Source organism: Scophthalmus maximus, chromosome 12, assembly GCF_022379125.1.
Source record: "Scophthalmus maximus strain ysfricsl-2021 chromosome 12, ASM2237912v1, whole genome shotgun sequence".
NCBI classification, from domain to species: domain Eukaryota; kingdom Metazoa; phylum Chordata; class Actinopteri; order Pleuronectiformes; family Scophthalmidae; genus Scophthalmus; species Scophthalmus maximus.
Window position 1 is genome coordinate 228,751 of NC_061526.1, and position 23,480 is coordinate 252,230.

General features: G+C 41.4%; 1 protein-coding gene and 1 long non-coding RNA gene across 23 annotated transcripts in view; both read right to left on the reverse strand.

The window, feature by feature from the left end:
• The window catches only part of LOC118286501 (pleckstrin homology domain-containing family A member 5-like), a 237,987-nt gene that overhangs the window by 137,488 nt on the left and 77,019 nt on the right, over nt 1–23,480 (reverse strand). The gene's annotated exons all lie outside the window — the stretch shown is intronic.
• On the reverse strand, nt 747–5,365 carry LOC124850870. The gene is made up of 2 exons (XR_007031936.1): nt 3,201–5,365; nt 747–3,112 (listed from the first exon to the last, which is right to left on the reverse strand). It is a non-coding gene; the product is annotated as an uncharacterized LOC124850870 (long non-coding RNA).

Consider the following 23,480-nt stretch of genomic DNA (forward strand, 5'->3'; position numbering starts at 1 on the left):
TCAACAGTCACTACTGTTGTGTTTTGCTGCATTTTAACATACCGCCAAAGTCAGCAACTTCACAGTTTTCTAATACAAGCCACCAGGTGGTGGCAGCAACAATTCCCATCTAAAGTGGATGCAGATTAACATCACACCAACAGAAAGTATTCAGCACAAACATGGCTGTCGTCATCAATGTGTCGGGATTTTGGGTCTGTAATGGACAATCCAGTCCCAGTGTGGCTGTCACTCGGGATGCACTGATACCACTTTTCTATCAGAGAAAGTACAATTACTTACATTAGGGTATCTGTCGATACTGAGCAGCGATAGGAGTACTTGCCCCTGCTTGAAAATGACATGCCCAAAATGTATATAACTGCAACTACAAGTTGCAATATCAATATATCAATAAGAAGAATCCGAGTTAACTTGGTCAGAGTAAATGAAGATTGAACACAACATAAATTAAATTTTTCTTGTCTGCCTGAATAAATTACACTTTTGCAGTTGTGGCCCTAAACCTCCAGTGATCCATTGTGAAACATAAGAACATTACCTATGCTACCTCTATTGAACAATCAGAGCCAAAACAGTCTACAAATTCATGACAACAACACCATTCGCCAACTATGAGGAAGCAAAAACACTCGCTGCATAGAAATGGGGCCATACCTATTTTGCGCAAGACATTTGACCCTTGAAGTAAAATAGTAGAAACTGTCAGGAATCATTTAAAAATGACACAAAGACATTTGATTAGCTCAATGGAGAGGAGTTATCACCTAAAACAGAATTTATTGGCATAAAACATCTAAGGTAAGACATACAAGACATCTATGTATGTCGATGTTTGAAGTGTACTTTATTTGCTTTTTTTGGGCTGCTGGTTCAGTGAGGTGTGGTCATAGAAAGATAAGATATTTACTGTTGAAATCTGTTGAGTCTCTGTCTTCATATCTTGAATAGGTTGTGTTGTTAGCATAAAATAACATGATCGCCAGTGCCAGCTTTTGTGTTTTTGTACAGTTGTCGTGTTTTTAGGGACATGCTTATTTAGTTGCGTTGTGAAAATTGTTGTCATGGGTGTTTAGACGAGCTTCCCCGCCTTATGTACATATGCTGTATGGGTATAAGGGCGCATGCGTATCCGCCCACCAAAAACACATATGAAACCAAAGAATAACACTGCATTAGTGGAGTGGCCTCCGCGTAGCCAGAAACAGCGTTTGACAATTTAGTCCCGGAGAAAAGCCGCATTTCGGTGATACAGGAGTGTTTTGGGTTTGAGCCAACAGATGTGCAACAAAAGAAGGTATTGTGCAAAGCATTCAGCCGCTACATCTGCAGGCAATACCACCAACCTGTATCAGTGCTTGACACAGCTCCACAGGCAGCTACACCACAACTATTCCCTCGTTAGAGACAGACTGCTAACGGAGAGAGCTAAAGTCTACACCGTCACTGTGTGTTCATTCACTGCTATCTCCCCTTCTTTTCTTCAACACATCTCGCTATCTTTCAGAGTGTGTGTTTGTGTGTGTGTGTGTGTGTGGACAGGCATTTGTGCGCGCCCAATTACAATCCCCAAAAAATCGCAATCCGATATTTTCCCCAAATCGTTCATCCCTACTGCACAATCAGCTTTATTACATTAATGATTTGGTGATAATTTCTTTAAGCGCACTCCTGGTAGCACTGACTTGACAACTGTCACAAATAGCAGAGAATCCAAATTATAAAGCTACACTTTAGCGAATTTGCTTTGCTTATGTCTAATGACAATCGTTTTTTACATACACAATATGTGTATGTATAGTGACAGATTTCTTTTATAATCTGAATAATATTAACCTTGACATACCTATCAGGTAGCGATGTGCATATTGTTGGATTCATAAACTAGCAACATGTTCCACATCTATACACAACCAAGAAAATAACTATCAACAGTTGAATCACATAAGCCTCAGGCAGAAAATACAAAGATGCAAGCATCTCTTCTACAAAATCTGCAGAGGAAAGCCGCTGTCATACTAGGGACAAATAATAAACAATGAATTAAAGTCCACATTAATTCAGGATGCATCCGGAGCTTACCATGACCACAGGGCGCGCTGGAAACATCAGACACAGAGGAGATCTGCGATTTTTACACCTGTCACAGTCTCTAGTGCCCTGTCGTTGTGTTCAACCGAGAAGTGGGCGACTGCTATTGGTCTGCTCTGCCTGCAACTCTCTCCCTCTCTTCCTGACACACACTCACACGCACGCACACAAACACACTTGACACTGAAAGCAGCTGCAGAGTGTTTCCAAACTGGGTCAGTTCATAGTCAGTTTCTGAAAGAGGCTAAAGGACACGTAAACTGAGCAACTGATGAAATTTAACCCTAACCCTCACCCTCTCCTCAATGTCCCAAGTGGGCGAGGAAAAAAACAGGGAACTGGGAGGATGGAGGTGGCCCCAGTGCCAGAATTTTCCTCTCCCTGGAACTGCTGTGTTACGCGTCCGGCTTGACGTGAGTTCAATCTTTTGTCAGTTTGAATAATGCCGGCGACCAAAGAATCATATGTGTATGTGTCCATAGCCCCTCTCTCATGGGCAGCCTGGTAATACAGAGAACCCTCTGGTAGGGGATGTACCAGGGTGCAGATCGATGGCACAATCGTAAGGTCGATGAGGGGGCAAGGAGGTAGCCTTGGCTTTGTTGAAGACCTCCTTGAAATCGTGGTATTCAGGAGACTCCGGATACTTATTGGACAGGTCTAGGCATGGGAGGATTGAATTGAGCCGAGGCTTGTTTGAGACAAATCTGGTGTCAAGAATGGCTCCAACCGAGTATGGCACCAGTATTACAGTCTATGTGGGGGTTATGGCGTCGCAGCCAGGGATACCCCAGGATTAAGGGAATGTTTGGTGATGACAGGATGTGGAACTGGATTGTCTCATGGTGATTCCCAGACAAGCATGTGGGCAGGCGTGATCTGATGCGTGACCGTCCCCAGGAGATGGCCATCCAGGGCGTTTGCTGGGACCCGGTGGGGGAGCTGGATTCGTCCCAATCCCAACTGGCGATGAGTTCCTCATCGATGATGCTGGCGTCGGCCCCGGATTCAACGAAGGTGGCTAATGCATGAGGAACATTGGTGATGAGAAGTCTGACTTGGAAGAGGGGTCTTTGGGTGAAGGAGATCTAAGAGGAAGTATGGCTCACCAGTAATCTCCCTCCTACTGGCAAGCCCTGTCTTTTGCTGGACAGTGAGAGGCGTAGGGGCCGGCCTGACTGCAGTATAGGCAAAGATTAGCCTGTGGTTGCTTCTCTTCTGGAGTTAGACTAGTGCGGCCAAGCTGCATGGGCTCAGAGCCTCCTGACTGCGGCTCAGCATAGACGTTGGGCCCACATGGTCGAACGGTAGGTTGGTGGCTGACATGGTTCTGCTTCCTCTTTTCCGAGCCTGTATACGGAGGTCCACTCTGGTGGCTAGCTCACCCCGTCCAGCGTAGTCTGAAGATCGTATGATACGAGCACATCTTTAATGTACTCAGCCAGACCATGGAGAGCAGGAGGATTCCAGTCACTCTGCAAGCTCTGGTGCGAAAGTCAATGGAAAAGTCTGCCACTGTCTAGTCTCCCTGCTGCATACTCATCAGACCTCGTGCTGCATCTGCGCCAAAGGCCCCCATACCGAACACCTTGCGGAGCTTGTCAGAAAATGCCTGGAAGGATGAGCAGGCTGGAGAGCATCTTTCCCACTCAGCGGTTCCCCAGAGTTGAGCCCTTCCTGTCAGGTGGTTGATGGCGAAGGCGACCTTAGCTTCCTCTGATAAAAACGAGTGGGGCAGCAGGTGAAACAGCAACGAACAGTTTGTCAAAAAGGGCCCACATGTCTCAGGGTCCCCAGTATATTCTGGAGTCCCCACCCTAATATCAGGAAAGTCTCTGGGTGGTGGGGGTGGAGGCAGGTCTGGTTTCCAGGAACACGGCAAGGCAGAAGAATCAGGAACAGGCAGGGTTGGTTACGGAGAAACAAACTGGAGAACGCCAGGTGTCATGAGGTAATTTTACTGTATTTCTCACTTTAAGGGTAGTAATTAATTCTGACACATATTGTGAGATGACAATTTCTTGTGAAATTTTTGGCCACAATAATTAAAAACAGGTGCATCCATGCACAGTTCTGCAGATCAGCTCAATGTGCCCTCTCGCTCTACTACACTATATGATTTGTTTTTACAATAAGTGCCAGACACTACTTATCAGGAAAACACGTTATCCATTTGTTCTGCATTGTAACATAATCAATAAACACTAAATGAGAACTTGATTTTGAGAGTGAACCACTTCTACATGAACTGATCATGTCATGCTGCCGGCACACAGATAGAATCCAGAATATAGGAAACAGAGACACTGAAAGACAGTTTATGTGTAGCACTGCACATGATTTTTAAGCTGTATGGCTATAATGTGGATTAGAGGGAGAGAGAAGGATATGGTATATGCATCTCCATCACCTGAGAGAAAGAGACAGAAAGAGAGCAAGGGCACTGTGCTGTGCCTACCACAAGTGCTCCTACTTCAGGCTGCTGTTGTCATGGTTACCCATCTCCACACATACTATAGCACACATGGACAGAGCAAACCAAACATACACACACACACACACACACACACCTAACAGTGAAAAGAAGCATTAAAGCAAAACAGACATGGAGAGATAAATAATGAAAAAAAGTGGGTTATGCTCCAGTGATGGACAAATTGCCAGGGCTCATCCATCTCGTCATTCGTCCATCCTCCCATCAGCCCCTGGCTCCATCAAATCTGATACAAACCAACCTACCAACCAACATCACACACACACAAACACACACAAACACACACACACACACACACACTCACACTAGGCAAGACAGTTCTTGTGTATTTAAATAAGTGATGGGGAACCTTAAGATGTGACAGCAGAGATGCAGCGTGACATCCAGACAGAAAGACCAGCTGACAGAAATGGATTACGTCACAGAAGTGTGTGTGTGTGTGTGTGCGCGTGTGTGTGTGTGTGTGTGTGTGTGTGTGTGTTTGTATGGTGTGTGGTTGGGTCTCTGGCTCATGACTAATGCAGTAAATGAACTGGGAAGAATATCTCTTCAGTAATGGCCCAAGCTTCAAACACACCACAAACTGTACAGCATAACACACTCATACACAAATGTGTCTTGGCTTTAAAGACCCAAATAAAAGCAGCAGCACTGCCACAAACAATGCCATAGTTTCTGCCCCTGTATGCACATGACGCAGGAAACCATTAGTCAGAAAAATACAAGACAACCAGCCCCTGCTAAACAACAGGAAACTGGATGAAACTTTCTAATTATATGTCTTACCTTGTGAGGACGATGGAGTCATACAGTAGGTGGACATGGAAAAACAGACAGGAAGAGAATCAGTTAGCTGACGTGTTTAGCCTGAAACACCGAACAGAACAAACAATGGAGCAGCCAGTGTATCTATACGTAACAATATACTCTGAAATCCTCAGATTCAGGAGCATATAGACAAAAGACTTCCAGGTGATAACTGAGCCGTCTGCACTTTCTAAGCAGCAGTAAACCTCTTCCGTTTTGCTAAGATTCCATGGTGGAAATCCAACAGGTACATTTGAGAATCATGAAGCTTTAGTTAAGTTAGGAATAAAAAGAAAATTCTGTTTGTTTTAACTTTAAATCAACTTTGGTTGACTTTGGTCCTTTAAAAAGATTAGTAACATAAAACATGAATTCATTAATTCTTTGAGGGACATGTAAGGGCTGCAGCCAACGTTAATCCCTAGTTGTTGGATGTCAGTTTGTAGCAGGGAGAGAATAACAATAATAAATCTACATTACTGGCAGAGAGCTTAATTTGACCATCTCTCTGACAGCTACTAATTAGTAGTTCAAGATGAATTTAGGATCAATTTGTCTTCCATCACTTACTATATAGCAAAGATTGGATTATATAGTACTACTTCAGGGGAGACGTTTTCTAGAGAGTGATATACAGTATCTTTATGAGGAAAGACCTACAATATAGTGTTGCCCTGATGGTTCAGACTGAAGCAGTGGAGGCAGAGATAGCCTGACTATTCAAGATTAAAAAACAGAGGCCTACATTTCCCCCAACACAATTAAACAGGATTGCTATTCCTACACTGACAACCTACACCAAACTTTTATTTACCAACTAAACCAATACAATGTATTAAATTGGCAACACACCAAATTGTGTTAAAATAACTTGTTATCTTAGATTTCCTACAAACTTAATTCATATATGTGTTAAGATGGTAAACAATTTTCTTTTTTAGTGTTCGTGTTTCAAATGCAATTCCCCCAGGTACAGGTTTTCTCTTGAAAATCCAAAACATCATCAGGTTTTATTTTCTCAGACCTCACAAAACTCCACACTGGTTTACACTGGGTGAATAATTATAATAACATCAGCTTAATTTTATACAGACATTTTTTTAATAATATTTTTTTGCTTTTATTTGATCATTTGAAAGTGCAGACAGGAAAGAAGGGAAGAGAAAGAGGGTTATGGTTGCCTGGCCAGACTCAAACCATTGATGCTGCTGTTATGTGGTAAGTTATGTGATGTAAACGTTAACTGTTATCATTCAACAGTTTCCTGTTCTTCCTTTGGGACATAACTTAATGACGTGATGTAAGAAACACAAACCACAGATAGTGACCGCTATTATCCACCTCCTGACACAGTCTAAACATAATTTTGCATATTAGACGTAAGGATTTGTTACCCTCGACTACAGACTGTACAGGTGAGTTTTACCATGTGTCCACACAGTATCTTTGACAAGGACAGACCCACTCAGGTCAACACTGCCCCCTTACACACTACCAAGCAAACTCAGCCTGACAGCACAGTTTGTCTGACAGATGTGACAGTCTTGAGTGACTGGTACTTAAAAAGAGTAGTCACACCTGAGATAGTCCATGGATGACCAAGAGTGTTCTGATTATCGAGCTGATATCTGTTTCTGTCATGATCCAGGCTTTTCTTTTTGACAGGCCAAGTTACAGAGACTAAACATCAGACCTATACCATGACGACAGTGAGGAAGAAGAGTCAAGTGACCAACTTCACTTTCGACATTAAGACAATAGTGTTAGCCGTCTACATTTACAAAATGAGACAAGTGTAAGGACATACAAATATGAAAATGATCAAAATCAATTCATTCTAATCTCAAGCGCCTTCACACCCACAACAGTCCTTGTCGTCAGATAACGCTTACTTTACTTCTTACTGCACTTAGCAGGAAACCCAAGATCTCAGCAGCACAGACCCTGAGAAGCAGTAGAGCTTTGTCCCCCTCTTGTGGTCACAGGCTAACATGACCACTACCTATTCATTCAATATGTACATCATCATTCAGTCCAGGGGTTCCCAAGTCTTCAATGCACACTTCAAATAGCACTGAAATTGTCATGGCAGACCTCCTTCTGACCCTGGATTCTGTCAACACTGTGGGGGTATACAATTAAGTGATTTTTAATGAGTATGCAATGAGTTTAAATGATTGACGTGGCTTAAAAATATTAATTTGCAAGTAACTTTTTCACCATGGGAGCATGTGAAAAAGTTAAGGTCTTCTTATAATCTCTCGTTTCTGGTTTGGTAAGCACTAATTCAGACGTTCATTCATTAAACTCAATTATTGTTTGCATATTATCCACTTCAAAGGCAGCTTGAAGGGAAATGCTTTAGAAAACAGGAGTATTTTCACAGCTCAATGTGCTGAAGGCAAATGGAAACACAAGGGGACAGACTAATGGTGAGGAGTGTTACAGAAAGACCAATGAATAACAGTAACTTTGAAGGTAAGTGTCTGGTGTCTTGCTGCAGGAAAGATGCAGAAAGAAGGAGAAGCACATGCCCAGCAGTCAGTCCTACATCACATAGGAATCACTCAACAGGATCCGTGTCTGTGGAACTTGACCCATTGACCGTTGAACCACACTGCTAAAGTTTGTTAAATAAATCAAGAAATCATACACAGAGAGACAATTATTTTCCGAAATAAAAGAGAATGAAAACATTATGAGCAAATTAGCAAAAAACACATTTGTCCAAAAAGCATTCCTCGAAAAAAAACAAGGATAATCCCTAATAGCAAAAAATTTGTGAAAAAAGGAAAAACAAAATAAAAGAGGCTCCTAACTTTAATTGCAGAATTCTGAGGGATTTTTTTTTCTCTTTACATATAAATATTTCATGACCCCAATCCCCCTCAGAATCTGACTTTAATTCTTACTTTTCCCCCCTCAGAATTCTGATATTAAAATCAGAATTCTAAATTTCTTTCCTTTTTTCCCTTTTTCCTAAAAAATAATATCACATGGCCTGAATCCTCTTCCAATCCTTCGCAATCATCACAAACAAAGATATATAATATCTTAAAGTATTCAAACAGAGCGGTTTCACACTATTCAGAGTATTTAAAAACATAGTACTTCAAATACTATAATATAACAATGAACTCACTAGAAGCAAATGAAAACTTTTTTTAGGTTAAACAGTTAATTTGCTATGCATATTATTGAACCAGCCTATTCATGTAATTTTCAGTGTTAGTTTTCTGCTTCTTCCTTCTTCACCTGAGAGATAGACGGACGGATGGACAAACATATAGATAGATAGATAAATAGATAGATAGATAGATAGATGGATAGAAATAAAACTACCATGGACCCATGGATCAGAAGAAAACTTGCTCTAACACGTGACACATTACAGCTGATTAATGACTGTAATATTGAAGTAAAATAAACGTGAAGTTTAGAATAGAATACAGGTTCAGAATAATGAGTGTCATGTAGAGCTGATCCATGGCCCGTTGTGATGATAACACAGCATACAGAGCCACTGCTCCCTGCTGAAGAGTGACCTTCTGAAGTCCCCCAGGAGTAGGACAACGCCTGGAGGCTCTCACTTACTACAAGCTGATGTGTAGTTAAGAGCCAACCCTCCCTCCTGAGTACTTAAAGCGCTGATGGGAGAAAGCCTGCACCTGAGGCCGAAATTGTCAAACTCCCACAGACAATGGTGGATCCATGGAAACATTCAGAGAGCGTGGGGGACAAGTCTGGCCAACTTCTATCTAAACCCTGCCACACTGTGACCTCTGCATTTCAGCTGATGATGGACCAAGTCAGCGACCATATCCCAAAGTCTCTGCTGGTTGCATAAGTCAGGATGTGGTTGCCCTAGTTTAGCAAACAACAGTGTCCATCTGCCCATTTTGGTCTAGCTTCTCTCGCCACTGGCATGATGGTACCAAACCTGCTATGCTCACTGTGAAAGCAAGAGTCCAGGAAGTCACTGTCCCAAGAAATTGTTCCAGCACAAACAAAATACTAAAAACCATGTTAATAAGTGAGCTTTGGTCAGTCAGGCAAATTTGTTTTACAAACTGATTCTCTGACAATGTTTGTTATGCACCAAATCACCAAAGCAAATTCCATGTGAGAACCTACTTGGCACTAAACAACAATTGTGATTCTGATTCTGATTCTAATTATGTCTTAAAGTGAAAGTGTTAAAACTCAACATAACATGAATTTCTATTCACATTTAGGTCATCATTGAAATTAATGTCCATAAAATAGCAAAAGAAGATATGAATTTATACATTGCTGTCAGATTCACATGATTGAGTAAAGCTCTTTTAATGATGCCACCTAAAAGAATAGATATATATAAAATAAATTAATAGAACTCAGTAGAGCGCATACCTCTGCTGTAGTGCTTCACAAAATGGAGGACTTGACCATTTGGTTCCTTTTTTCCAAAGACAAAGGAACAGACTGGAAAACTTTGCTTCACTTATCACACCTTGGGTGTGATCTCTCCTCCATGCTCCAGCTGCCATTGGTCACAGTGTGTCCCAGACCCCAGGGGGTCATCAGGCCCATAAAACCCCAGCACACCCATCTTTCATTCTCTTTCCTCATGCCTCCTTGAGGGGTAAAGTCTCTGTTATACCACTTTCATACCAAAATTACCGTGTAGATCCGGGTTTTTTAAATGCCGGTCGACCCGCGTTTAATTGGCAACTGGCCACTGCGAAATATTATTTTGACATCATGACATTGGTGATGTCATGACGTAATGGCGGTAAAGAGCGGTAAAGCCATAAAACAAAGAAGAAGAGTGTAGTAAACAACAGAAAGCAGCCAGCATGGAAGCCAGTGAGACGTTGGTCAATGTGACCTTATATGTTGTACTTTTGTCACTTGTCACACAAACCCAGCGCAGACTGAATGATGTTCGAGGGCAGTTTGAACGAAGAGGGATGGAATTTGTGGCTGAGATGGCAAAGAGTCGCAGAAGCTACCGACAGAGAAGAAGAGCCTTCATTGCCTCCAAGGTAGCTATTGTTCATAGTGGGGCCCCGACCGCTCGTCGTATGTGGGTCTGAGATCGAGCACACAGTTTTTGGTCAGTGGAAAGCCCACTTACGAATGTCCCAGACTACATTTGAGTATTTGGTTGAACTCCTTGCTCCAGCTATAACCCAACAAACGACAAACTTTTGGAGTCCTATTGTGCCACGCCGGAGACTTGCCATTGTTTTGTGGTGGTTAACAACCCTGGGAGAGTACCACACGATTTCTTGCTTGTTTGGCATTGGACTATCCACTGTCTGCATGCTGGTGCGGCAGGTTACACATACACTAGTGGATAAGTTATAACATCGTTTCATTTCCCTTCCGACTGGACAGCGCCTTGACGAAACCATCAAAGGATTTCGGGAGCGTGGTTACCCACAGTGCGCTGGTGCCATTGATGGGACCGATACCGATTATTGCTCCCAGGGATCACCGAGCCGACTACTACAATAGGAAGGGGTAGCAATCGATTGTCCTGCAGGCAGTGGTGTACCACAAACTCTGGTAAGCATAACTTGCTGAGAAAAATACTAGTCTGCGTTTGCAGTGCTGTGTGTAACAGAAATTAGGCCTATGTATCATTTAGATATTACAGGCAAACCATGCGTAAACACATGGGTGAAGACCATATGTTTACAGACATCTGCAGGTAAAAAACAGATGACAATTTTATTTTGAAGCATTGACAATATAGACCCTAGCTCTGACAAATAGGTCAGTTTTGCACATTGACCATAAACGGTCGAGCCATACACTAGGTTTTGAGCTTGTCTTGTTTTCTCTTCTTTTTTTTCCCTCACTTGTCTAACCTATTATTTTCTGTTAAGTTTCACAGATGTCTACATAGGCTAGCCTGGACGTACCCATGATGCCAGGGTACTTTCCAATTCAGACCTTTGCATTACCGCAGAGGAGCACCAAAATGGCTACCTTTTCCTAAGAGAGGTAAATGCATATTTTATGTTGACTGTATTGGACAAGGTGGATGCTCTTCGAACTGTAAACTGTTAACTAACTGTTTGTGTTTGTGATGTTTTTCCCTTACAGAAATCAAAGATGCTGGATGGGGTGGAGATTCCTGTCCACATCATTGGAGATGCTGCCTACCCACTTAAGCAATGGTCAATGAAAGGATTCATACAGCATCTTCAACTTTCACAAGAACAAGCCCACTTCACCCACACCCTTAGCTCAACGAGGATGGCCGTCGAGAAAGCCTTTGGACGACTGAAAGGACGTTGGAGATGCTTAATGAAGAGGAATGACATTGAACTCAGTGTAATGCCAAATGGTGTAGCTACCTGTTGCATATTGCATAATGTATTTGTAATACAGAAAGACAGTTTTTTGCCAGAGTGAAACATTGAGGTGAGGGAGGGTTTGGGTCAACCACATACTGTGGTGTCTGAGGGAGAGAGACAGAAAACCCCCCAACTTAGCCGCAATACTATTACAGCTAACATTACAGCACTGTTATCAGAGTGCACAGGCTTTATGCTGAAAGTTCTGTTTTGTTGTTTGTTTTTTCTGTACTGATAAAATGTGACAACACAACTAGGTCTGAGCCTTTTGAATTTAACAGTTCGCATATAGATTCAGGACAGAAACAGAGGTAATGTAACGTACTTTGTAACGTACATTGATGTTCACGAATCAATGTCAGAGCTGAGATATTAAATAAAGGCACATTTTTCATTATTTCACACATTGTCATTTCATGTTCTTTGGGTGGAGATAGTATTAGGTGGTATGAGGCTGTGAGACAGAGCCTGAAAACATGTTGTTTGAATGGTTTGTGTTTATTGAAGCAGTGTATGAAACATTATCTTTCACCACCTCAAAGAAAGAAAGAAAGAAAAATGGGAATGCACAGGCCTAAAATAGGGATCAACATGACTGGTGGAGGGGAGGGACGGGGGAGATGTGAGGAGGAGATGGGGGTGTGATATCCCTACTCTGAGTGTATGATGTGTTACAGCCAAGGGTGCAGCCTTTATTACAGGCCCATAATTAAAAGAAGTCGAGTAGAAAAGTGCCTCATACTCGTGGCTGTGTCCCGAGAGAGCTCCAGGCTCAAAGCCTGCCCAGACATGTGGCACGCTCCCAGTGCCGACAGCACCCACAGTCCAATGCGCCATGAGAGCTTAGGCCGATGGCTGCGATTAGTATGAGGGTCAGGAGGAGAAGCTGTCGGGAGGATGGAAGGAGAGGAGGGGGAGATGAGGAAGAAACACGGAGAGATAAGAGCGCGGGACTTTACTGTACTAAAAAGAAAACATCAGAGAGTTTTATTTTCTTTACTAAGTTTAGACCACCAACTCAACCACTGTCAAATAACTAACGGTGTAATAACCAACTGTGCAATATCTTTAATTATTCCCCTTGTGCAACTATTGCTACTGCTCTGTACATATTATTTATATTTTTACATTTTGTTATATTTTGTACATACATACTGTTTTTTTTAAATTCCTGTAAATTTCTTTCTATTCTGCTATTTCTCCTATATTCTGTCCACTGTGCTGCTGTACAACCAAATTTCCCCATTGTGGGACGAATAAAGGAATATCTTATCCCATCTTATCTTACCAAGTGTCTGCTCAATTTTGCTTTCTGTAAAATAGAGGCGCACATCACATGACCATTCACATGCACTGTTCATGTGCGTGCTGGCAGGGCGCGGATTGTCTACTCTGCAGTTGGTTGACTACTAACAGATAATAATTTAAACAAGGAACCGCAATCGTGAAAAGTAAGAGCAGGGATTTCTTTTTCGGACCAACTTAGGATAGAACTGTTACTGACCAATGAAGATGGATGACAGGACAGCTCCCAAAAGTGAAGCCAAATAATTTTGATCGCCCCCCTGGTGGCTGGCTGCAATAAAGGTAAAAAAAACAAAACTGCTCCATGTTAGCAGTTGGACATGGATCATGCTAAAAATTAATGAAAGTACTTGTTAAATGCATTTTTCTCAAATATGGTTTCTGTCATTTTAAGTAGTTATTATCATTATCATATATCCAAGTGTTCAAGTTTCTGTTAAGTTTGGTTTAGATTTGTTATGTGATGCTATAAAGACGTGGTGAAATGTCATGTTTGACAGCTGAAGCTGACTCCATGATCATTGCTGCACAGACTCTGGCTCCAAATTACAGATTTGGGATATTTTAGCCTAATTTTTGTACAACAGGAGGAAGACTTGTTGCCAAGTCAGCTTATTGTAGGCGACTGTGGGCTTGATTTTTTGGTAAAGTTGCTTACAAATATTGTTAGTTGCTGGTTGCAGTTTTTATGGGCTTGTTTCTAAAGTGTAGTTGCTTATTTGGGCCTTTTTGTTTTTTTGTGAAGTCGCTAAGTATTGGTGGACACAGGTTGAAAATGCCTTGTTTGTCTAATAATGGAGCTACTGCAGTCAACAACTCCAGGATGATGACGCATGTATGACCCGCTCTATTCTGCCTCTGATTGGTTAGATTTACATTCATTTAGCAGACGCTTTTGTCCAAAGCAACATACAATAAGTGCATTCAACCATTGAGATATTACCAGAGAATAGAGCATAAACATTTATCAAATAGGCAAAAACAGCTTCGAGTGCACATTTTTAAATTCTTTAGATTTTTTAATATAACAAATTCAGGGAGTAAGGTACAGTCTGAACAGGTGAGTTTTCAGTCTGCGACAGAAGCGTTGAATGGATTCTGCTGTCCTGATGTCAATGTGGAGCTCGTTCCACCATTGAGGAACCAGGACAGAAAACACAAGATTTAAATGAGTGGTGGATTAAGATGAGCGGTGGCTGCCCACCCCTCGTAGTGAGGGCATAGGAAGTCTTTTGGCAGTAGCAGAGCGGAGTGGACGGGCTGGGGTGTTAAGTTTGACAATTTTCTGGATCTAAGAAGGTCCTGAGCCATTTGGAGCACGGTAGGCGAGTACCAGTAATTTGAATTGGATTCGAGCCACCACCGGAAGCCAGTGCCGGGTGCGGAGGACGGTGTAGTGAACTTGGGTAGGTTGAAGACCAACTGGGCCGCTGCATTCTGGATGAGCTGCAGAGGTCGGATGGTACATGTTGGCAGACCAGCTAGGGGGAGTTTTGTAATCCAGGCGTGAGATGACAAGTGTCTGCACCAATACCTGTGTCGGAACAGACGTATCCTCCTGAAGTTGTGGAGGATGAATCTGCAGGAGCGGGTCATCACTACTGGAAATTCAACTCAAATGTGTGTATTCTGGACCGTTTTCTGCAACCACGTTTTAATGCTGCATTCCATTATACCTCGGAACTCAGACCCCGGATGTTTTTCCAACCAAGTCTACAAAGCACTGCTTCCTTGATTAATGACTAAACAGGAACAAAAGATCAAAACCCCGATATGGTTAACTTCAGAGTTTGATAGAAAGTCTGTTTGTTTGGGAATCCAGTGATATTTATCAGTTAATGCCGACAAACTGCACTCACAGTTTTGTGTGGTGCGGTCCGCACCATTTTTTTGTTAGCAACTTATAGCCCTGGCTCTGACCAGGTCCGCTAACCGACAGCTAGCAGGCCGTAAGGAAATATTTGCAGACTTTTACAAAAAGTGTATTGGATTGAAATTGCTTACTGCACCTTTAAATGTGAAGTTGCCCCTCTGTGCCAGTGGAGAATATAAATACCTAGAAGATGATAATTTGTTTTCTTAACACCAAACCAAGAGATAACACTTTAAGGGGCAGTAAGATAATTTGGAGAGAGCTTGTCTCTCTTTGTTGCTGTTGCGGTTTTACTGCTCAGGCCGAACCCACGATCTCCAGTATGGGAGTCCGTCGCACCAACCACCAGGGCAAAAACGCAGAGCTGCAACATCACCCACTGGCCAACTCTTCGACGAGTGATGTTTACAGTGCAGTCCGCCCCATTTTTTGGTTTTCGATTTAAGGAGCTGGGCCGAAAACCCAGATTTTTTTCCTGTCGCATACACAAAAGGGACAGCTAACGGACGGTGAGGAAATATTCACTGATTTTTGAAAAACATGTATTGCTTTAGAACCGCTTACGGCCCCTTTAAGACACAGGGCTCTGACTCAAATTAACCAAAAAATATACTATGCTGAATGTTCTCTACAATGTTTTGGGGTCCTTTATGGTCGGGCTGATAATCCATTGAATAGCCAGACCAACGGTTCATGAAATTTAAGTAACAGATATGTAGGTTTGTTTCTGCAAATTAATTAATACATTTTACATTAATGATTGGCTTATTGTAAACAATCAGTTCGGGGTCATATTGTTATTAAAGATTTTACATGGTATGCAGTAAACTGATTTTCCCTATACTTTAATCTGTGTGATTTATTTGACAGCTAATTTCATATTTACTTTATATTTTCACCTTCCACTATGGATGGGCGTGAGTGATCAATTCGTTGAGTAGTCCTCATCGTTGCCGTTGTTCCCTTTCGATTGGGGAACAACGGCACTGGAATTTTTTTGTATTCGTTTTTTGTGCTTGTGTGCAGCACTACCTGCTTCTGCGCTTGACCCGAGACAAAAACACCGTAGATTTTTCGAACCAGCACCAGCACTGTCTCACCGTCCGAGAGAAGTTGCACAGGACCGCAACAACGCAAGCGCAGAGGCACTGGACACCCAGCACCTGCTGATACCTGCCACCTCTGTGCCAGTGGAGCGCGTCTTCTCTGCAGCTGGACTGATCATAAACAGAATGCATTCTCGCATTTTCCTGAATATGTTGACATGCGCGTTTTCCTAAGCAAGAATTGAATTCATTTTACCGTTTTCAGAAAAACAGTGTAAAGTTGAGCCTACATTTTTTTTTTTTTTACCGTTACAGGCCTACAGCATTTTTTTGACGTTAAGTCAAGTAAGTGTGACCACAAATTTTATTATGTTTTTGTTAGTAAAAAAAGGTTTTGAAGTTGTGGTTTTGGAAAATAAATCCTTAAATCGGTAACTGTGACTGTTACCGATTTAGTCAACTTCTGGAATGTTTGTTTTTTCCACATAGACAAATAAATGCCCTAAACATTTTGGTTTGTTGACAACCTCTATAATCATGTGACAGCTCCTGTTTCTTTTCTTGGACTTTAAATTACAAAATATATGTGAATATATATGAAAAATATAGTTACATTTAGTAATGGTCACATTTTTCCCAAGTGAAACATGAGAACAAAACATGATTTTACAGTGCCTGTAAGCTATGATAACAATTAAGTATTCTACACTTACTGTACAGTACATTCACTGTGTTGGTAGTACACTGTAAAATCTAAAACTACATTCAAATACACAGTTGAATATCTACAGAATATAAGCACACAAACTTTTTTATTTAAAAACTTTTATTGATTTGTTTCTTGTAATTTGTGTTAGGGAAGGACAGGCCTAAAGGATTCCACTGTGCTGACCATTTTCTGTCTCCATGAGCAAAGAAGAAAAATTAAACACTCGGTTCTTATCATTACATGTACTGTTACACAGCTTTTAAAATATATTTTAAATCACACAACCTGTTAATGCTTAATTTTTGGTATGACGTATTTGTCAATTAATAGTCAGATTTGAATGTGAAATCTCACATATTCAGTCAGTATTAAAGTTAAAAGTAGAAGTTATAGATTAACTCTTAGAATTTTGGAATAAAGGTACAAAACACAAAAAGGTGGATAATATTAAAATTCTAGAAAACATTTAGTATCTGAAAAATACAGACAAGCAGTAACAGCTGAGCTCAGAATGAGCCCAGAGCTGCTGAGTCCATGTGGTAGGAGGAGAAGGGGATACAGTGTGGGATTGTAGATGAGGGGGGAGAGAAGAGAAGTGTTGTAGCTATTGTTAGTATTTGTTTTTTATCAACCATAACAAACATAAAAATTAACTCAACATTTGTCATGATCTTGTGTTTTCATTTCCTGTTTTATTTTGAATTAGTTCCTTGTGTTTCCGCACTTCCTCTTTCCCTGTCTTTTGTCTATTTTCTTTACTTTGCCAGTATCTCCTGCACCTGTGATTGTCTGCACCTGTTCCTAATATGTCTCACCTGTGTTCAATTTGCCCTGCCCTCCTCTTGTGTATTTAGTCTCTGTGCTTCCCTTTGTCTGTGTTGGGTCGTCTGTTGTGTTTCCCCAGTCTGTCCGGAGATGGCTGTTCTTGTTGTCTGTTCCAGTGTTTGTTCAGTTACAGGTCACCATCAGGTGAGAGAAGCTCACTTTTTTCATGTTGACAACACTCATGTCACATCTGTAGGATAAAATGGAACTAAAGAACTACATCTCAGAATATAGATGAGTCTCTAAATACATTGTTTTTTGAAGACTACCTTTATAATAAATTTAAAGTGAAGCAGCCACGACTGTTACTGGTTTGTTTTGTGCAGCAAATGGAAGCATCGCCGTTGAACTCAACAACAACAACCGATGTGCTGAAAGTAATAAACATCTTGTAACAAATATAAAAGTGTCTTTCTTACAACCATATTCAAAGTGATAATCTCACACACAAATGTCTATAGGAGTACAGGTAAGGTTAAGACTACAACAGACTTCTGTCAGTGAAAACTTGATATGTGCACTGTTTACGACAATGGTGTGGGGAATTATAGATTTTCTATTTTCTTATTTGGTGTATGTGTATGTCCCTTAAGGCTATAAAAAAGAAAAACGACAATGATAACTAAGACTACGAGCCAGTATCAAAAAAAACATTTACTGTATGCCAAGAACGCTAACCATCACGTAACTTCTGTTCAGTTGATGTTTATTTAATTTAATTTATTACAATTAAAATATAATGGTGCAAATTACCACTAATACAAATAAAAAATGTAATTTTTAAGACTATTATAATTTCAGTAACATGAATAACTATTTAAAATTTAGTTTTATAGTTAGTGTTACTTACCACATGTAACGTTGGCTGGGACGACTGGTACCGGAGCTCACATTACCGCAGTCATTACTGACTCGGTGCAGCATCAAGGCTCACATCGAGGAGTAGCACTTAGTCTAGCTTATTAGCTTAGCCCCTTAGCCTCAGCTAACTGGGAAGCTTTGAGGTAGGTGGGCATGTTTCAGCGACTGGTCTGCATTCGGCCCACCTCTTTGTCCATATTAGGATTAGGTAAAGGAGGAGTTGGGCCCTACCAAGATGACGACGGCTGAGCCGCTGCTGAACTGCCCACTTTGGGCTTCAAAACCATCCTGCAGAAACCAAGGGTGACGTCACAGATGCTACGTCCATCTTTATATACAGTCTATGCCAGGGACGCTGGAAGAAGGGGTGCAGAGGGTGCACCCCCTACCGTTGAGGGGTAACGGCAAGGCAAAAGGGATCATTATACAAATCAAACAAACCAAAGATTTACCCATCGTTACATTTTCTGATGCTAATTAGTTGTTGTTTATGTATTTTTCTTCTGTGTACATGTTACAATTATATTCACTTACTCGATATTTGCGCAGTTACTAGTAAACTTGGTGTCAGCTCCTGAGGCTTTTGTATGAATGAAATAAATAACATAGATCAATGAATGACTGCTGCCTTACAAGTAGCACACAAGGGATTTTGCAAAGTCTGAAGGAGGGAGCTTTGTATTTCACATGTGACGGAATCATCAGGGAATGGTCTTTCCCCATTTTTCTAGTGGAGATGAACAAGCAGCAAGAGGAGGGATCTGACGCGCGTATACAGGCGCATGAGATGAAGATGGCCTAATAATCATTCTGTCACGGATGTTATGGATAATGATTATGGATAATGTTATAGTTACAACACAGTCATTATTTCCTTTAATCACCTTCATGAAAAATAATTAATTTCAGCAGAGTATTATACGTTAGATGTTATGCAGCTATAGGCTCAATGAATTAGACACTGACACACTTGAAACAGTCAATAATAACATAGAACAGAACAAAATTTAGAACATACAAAGGCGACGACTGAACTTGAGTCCAGGTTCTATAAGCCATGCACCTCAGGACCCCACACTATGACGTCTTACACTTTCTCTCAGCACCCCTAACTCTGACTGACTTCAGGCATACCTGACTCCAACTGCTGAATTTATTGATGTGTCCTGCTAATGTCTGTGATTTCCACTATGACCTGACTGTTACAAGGACCTGCTTTTTGCACAGTCAAGTGAGGTTTGACACCAGACAATTAGTGGCTGTTCAATGTACAACTGAGGCTTTGCCCCCTCGCTGCTTTCACTGCTCCCTGATTATGATCATCTGAAAACAGACACTTATTACACTGACTGAGATGAGGCAGGGCAGACAGATTGTTCAAATTTGAATTCCAGTGTTTTGAGACTCAAATCAAACTTAAGATCAGGGTAATGTATCTCAAAGCAACTCATGAGTGCTCCAACCAGAGGGGGCAAATTTTGTTCCCCTCTCATCCCTTTGAGTTACTTTTGTTAAAGATCACAAAGTGAGTCAGTAGCTGTGATTGCTTGCTCTGATCCAAGTATGTCACATAGATTTGGATCCATAACTGAAGGCAAAGCCAAAGACATACGGATACACGGGAGAACATGCAAACTCTACACAGAAAGGCCCTGGTTGGTTTGAACCAGGATTCGAACCCAGAACCTACTTGCTGTGAGGCAAAAGTGCTAACCACTACACCACCGTGCAGCCCTTGTATCTTATGTCTAAGAAAAAAATTTGCTTTGTAGGAACACAAATTATACTTGGACGAGAAATGATCATGACAGTTGTTCCTTCAAGTGATTGCACTGGAAACAAAATGGTAAAATTACCTAACTACTGCTACTAATTCCTATGACTGGTTGAATAAGTGTGCACTAACACTTGAGAGTGCACATAGGAGAGATGTTGACAGAGAAAAAGACACTGTGAGCAAATGACCAAGGGTTTGCAAGACGATCAGCTGCCCAAGGAGTAAAATGTATTGGGACAGATTATTATTGTGTGCTGGATAATAGGAAACCAGTTTTTTTTTTAAAGAAATCCACATATTTTATATTTTTGTTGTCTCAAATGAAAGATTCTTTTCAGGACAATGATATTTATAATAAGATAAATAATGGGCCTTGGGTATGAATGTGAGTGTGAATGGTTGTTTGTCTGTCCAGGACATACCAGTTTGCTAATGCTAGGAGCGGGAAACAGCAACAACCACCTCTGCAGCTAAAGCGAGCAAGAGAAAATGTCCTAAGACAACCTACGGGCTTTAAAATAACAGAAGCTGTTACCCAATACATTGATGGCCAGCCGTTGTCAGTTGTAGACAATATGGGATTATGTCATCCCATTAGTGGAATGGAGCCGAGGTATGAAATATTCATCCATCACCATATCGCAGACACCGTATTACCAAAGCGGCGCGAATTTGTAGAGAAGCACATCTACAGTCTGGTGCATCCTCAGCCTGCAGCTTGACCACTGATATTGAAACTAATGTGCTCGTGCAGTTTTGGATGATTTCACATATTCAAATAAAAAGAAATGTATTCCTATTAATATATATCAGAGGTTTTAAGTTGTCTCAGTCTCTTGTTAACAGAGACATATTACAGTTTAATATATAATGCAGAGTTTGTGAAATCATTATTACAACGATTACTACATCACATAGGATGACATCCTGTAGAAAGAGTGAGTTAGTGCATTTGACAGACTGCTTTTGACAGACGGTGAAAGGCTTTGCAGTTTGGAGGCCACATGTAGCTGAAATAGTCATTCCTCTGCTGGAGTGCGACTGAGATTTCCAGTGAGAAGGGAATTAAACGTGTGACAGCAGAAGGGGGAGAAAGAAGCCAGGGTTGCGAGAAGGAACATTTTGTCATCTTATGAATCGGGGGAGGGGGACAGACATCCTACACGCTGCCCATCACCTGTTTGTTTTTTTTAATGAGATCTTGGCACTGGGCGGCACGGTGATGCCGGTGGTTAGCACTGTCACCTCACAGCAAGAAGTTCCTGGGTTTGAAATGTGTCGAGTTTGCATGTTCTCACTGTGCCTGTCTGGGTACTTTCTCCCACAGTCCAAAGACATGCAAGTTAACTGCATGTACCCTATAAATTACCATTACACAGCCACAGGCAGTTTGTCTCTCTATGTCAGCCCTGCAATAAACTGGCAATGTGTCAAGAGTGTACTCTGACTCCAATCCAATGTCAGAAGGCTCCAGCCCCCCCACGACCCTAAAAGGATGGACAGATATTTTGATACACACACCTTTATCAGTCTTTGGCTCAGGGGTAGAGCAGGTCATCAACTAATCAGAGGGTCGGTGGTTTGATCCCTCGCTCCTCCAGCCTGCATGTCAAAGTGTCTTTGGACAAGACACTGAACCCAAAGGTGCCGCTGTAGCGCTTCACAAAATGGAGGACCTGATCATTTGGTCCTTTGTTCCAAAGACAAAGGAACAGACTGGAAAACTCTGATGCCCAGAATGCTTCACTTATCACACCTTGGTGTGAACTCTCCTCCAATCTTCAGCTGCCATTGGTCACTGTGTGCCCCAGACCCCAGGGGGTCATCAGGCCCATAAAACCCCAGGGCACCCTTCTTTTCACTCTCTTCCTGCCTCTAACTTCAAGGAGACAACACTCTCCTCTCCAACCTCTCAACAGAGAGGTAAGACCTCTCTTTCTCCTCTGGGAGAAACCACTGCTCTTGGACCCTGACCTCCATGCAGGCCTGCAGAAGCAGATTGCTGCAACTTCCACAGGCAGCGACGCGAGAGCCTGCCAAAGGACAAACCAAGGCTGGAAAAGTCTACATCAGTGGCAGACACAAAGTCTGGTCAACTGATCAAGCTCAGGAACCACCAAACAGAGTTAGTGTTGAGCATCTAACTCTGTGGAGGACACAAAAAGGACACTGAAACCACACAGCACGACTGCTGCATCTTTCTGGACACACAAACAGCATCCCAAAAGGACTATTCTTCTTCTTTTCCATGGACTTGGTAACGTAACTTGGGCATACAGCATAGCATAACGCAACACGGCTAAACATAGGAATGTTTAACCTTAAAAGTGTACTGTATTGATTTGACTCAATGTGTTCACTTAATTGTGTTGTTGTATCTATCAATAAGTTATTTGGATGTTAGGACCCTGTGACTAACTCTCTCTTAACCTGAAACCCTTTTGTCCTGCAACAAATGGCCTTAGCAAAGAAGCACAACATGTGGCCGAGCCGACACCTCTGATGCCGCCATTTTGTAGTTTCTTTGTTCACCGCCATCTTGTTTGTAGTACTTCTTAGACCTTTGACCTTTACAGCCACGCGGACACACACACACACACACAATCTCAGATTTGTATATATTTCGTTTGTTAGATTAGATATTGTTGTTTCAACTTGTCTTTTAAATAAATGTTATTAAATATGCAGTCTGGTCTATTTAATGTTGCATAAGTGTGAGTATTGCCAACCTCTGACCGGCAGAACTCCAAATCCTTCAACCTCTGCTAACTACCAAGGTGGTGATTCTGGTGGTAATTATGAATTTATTTATCGATCAGAATTCCAAATGGATAGTTAGTATATTGTAAATGAGACTAAATCAATTGATTGGCTATCATTTCCCTTCCTTTGAAGGGTGGTGCCCCAAGTTATTATTTAATATTAACATCTTTAATATTAATATTTTATTATTTTGATAGCCATAACTGATCAATTATATTGCTTAGACAAATGGTATTTTCGCAAATGTCCAGGCACAAGACCGCCAATGACATACCATCAGTGTGTGAGTGTGTCTATGTATCACATACATAACTTAACTGTAGCATATTTGTGTGAGCAGGTGAATGTAACTTGTAGTTACTAAGTTAGTTTGAGTTAAGACTAGAAGAGAGCTAAATAACTGCAAACCATTTACCATACAAACTACACATCCAAATGTTAAAAATCGCAGAGGGGCAAAACATGCCAATTTGAGGTGAACGATGTGTGTTTGAAATTAAAGATAAAAATGGTGAGTGTCTTTTGAAAGTTGACCATAATTACTGCATTTTTTACCACTTTTATACTCATGGAAACAAA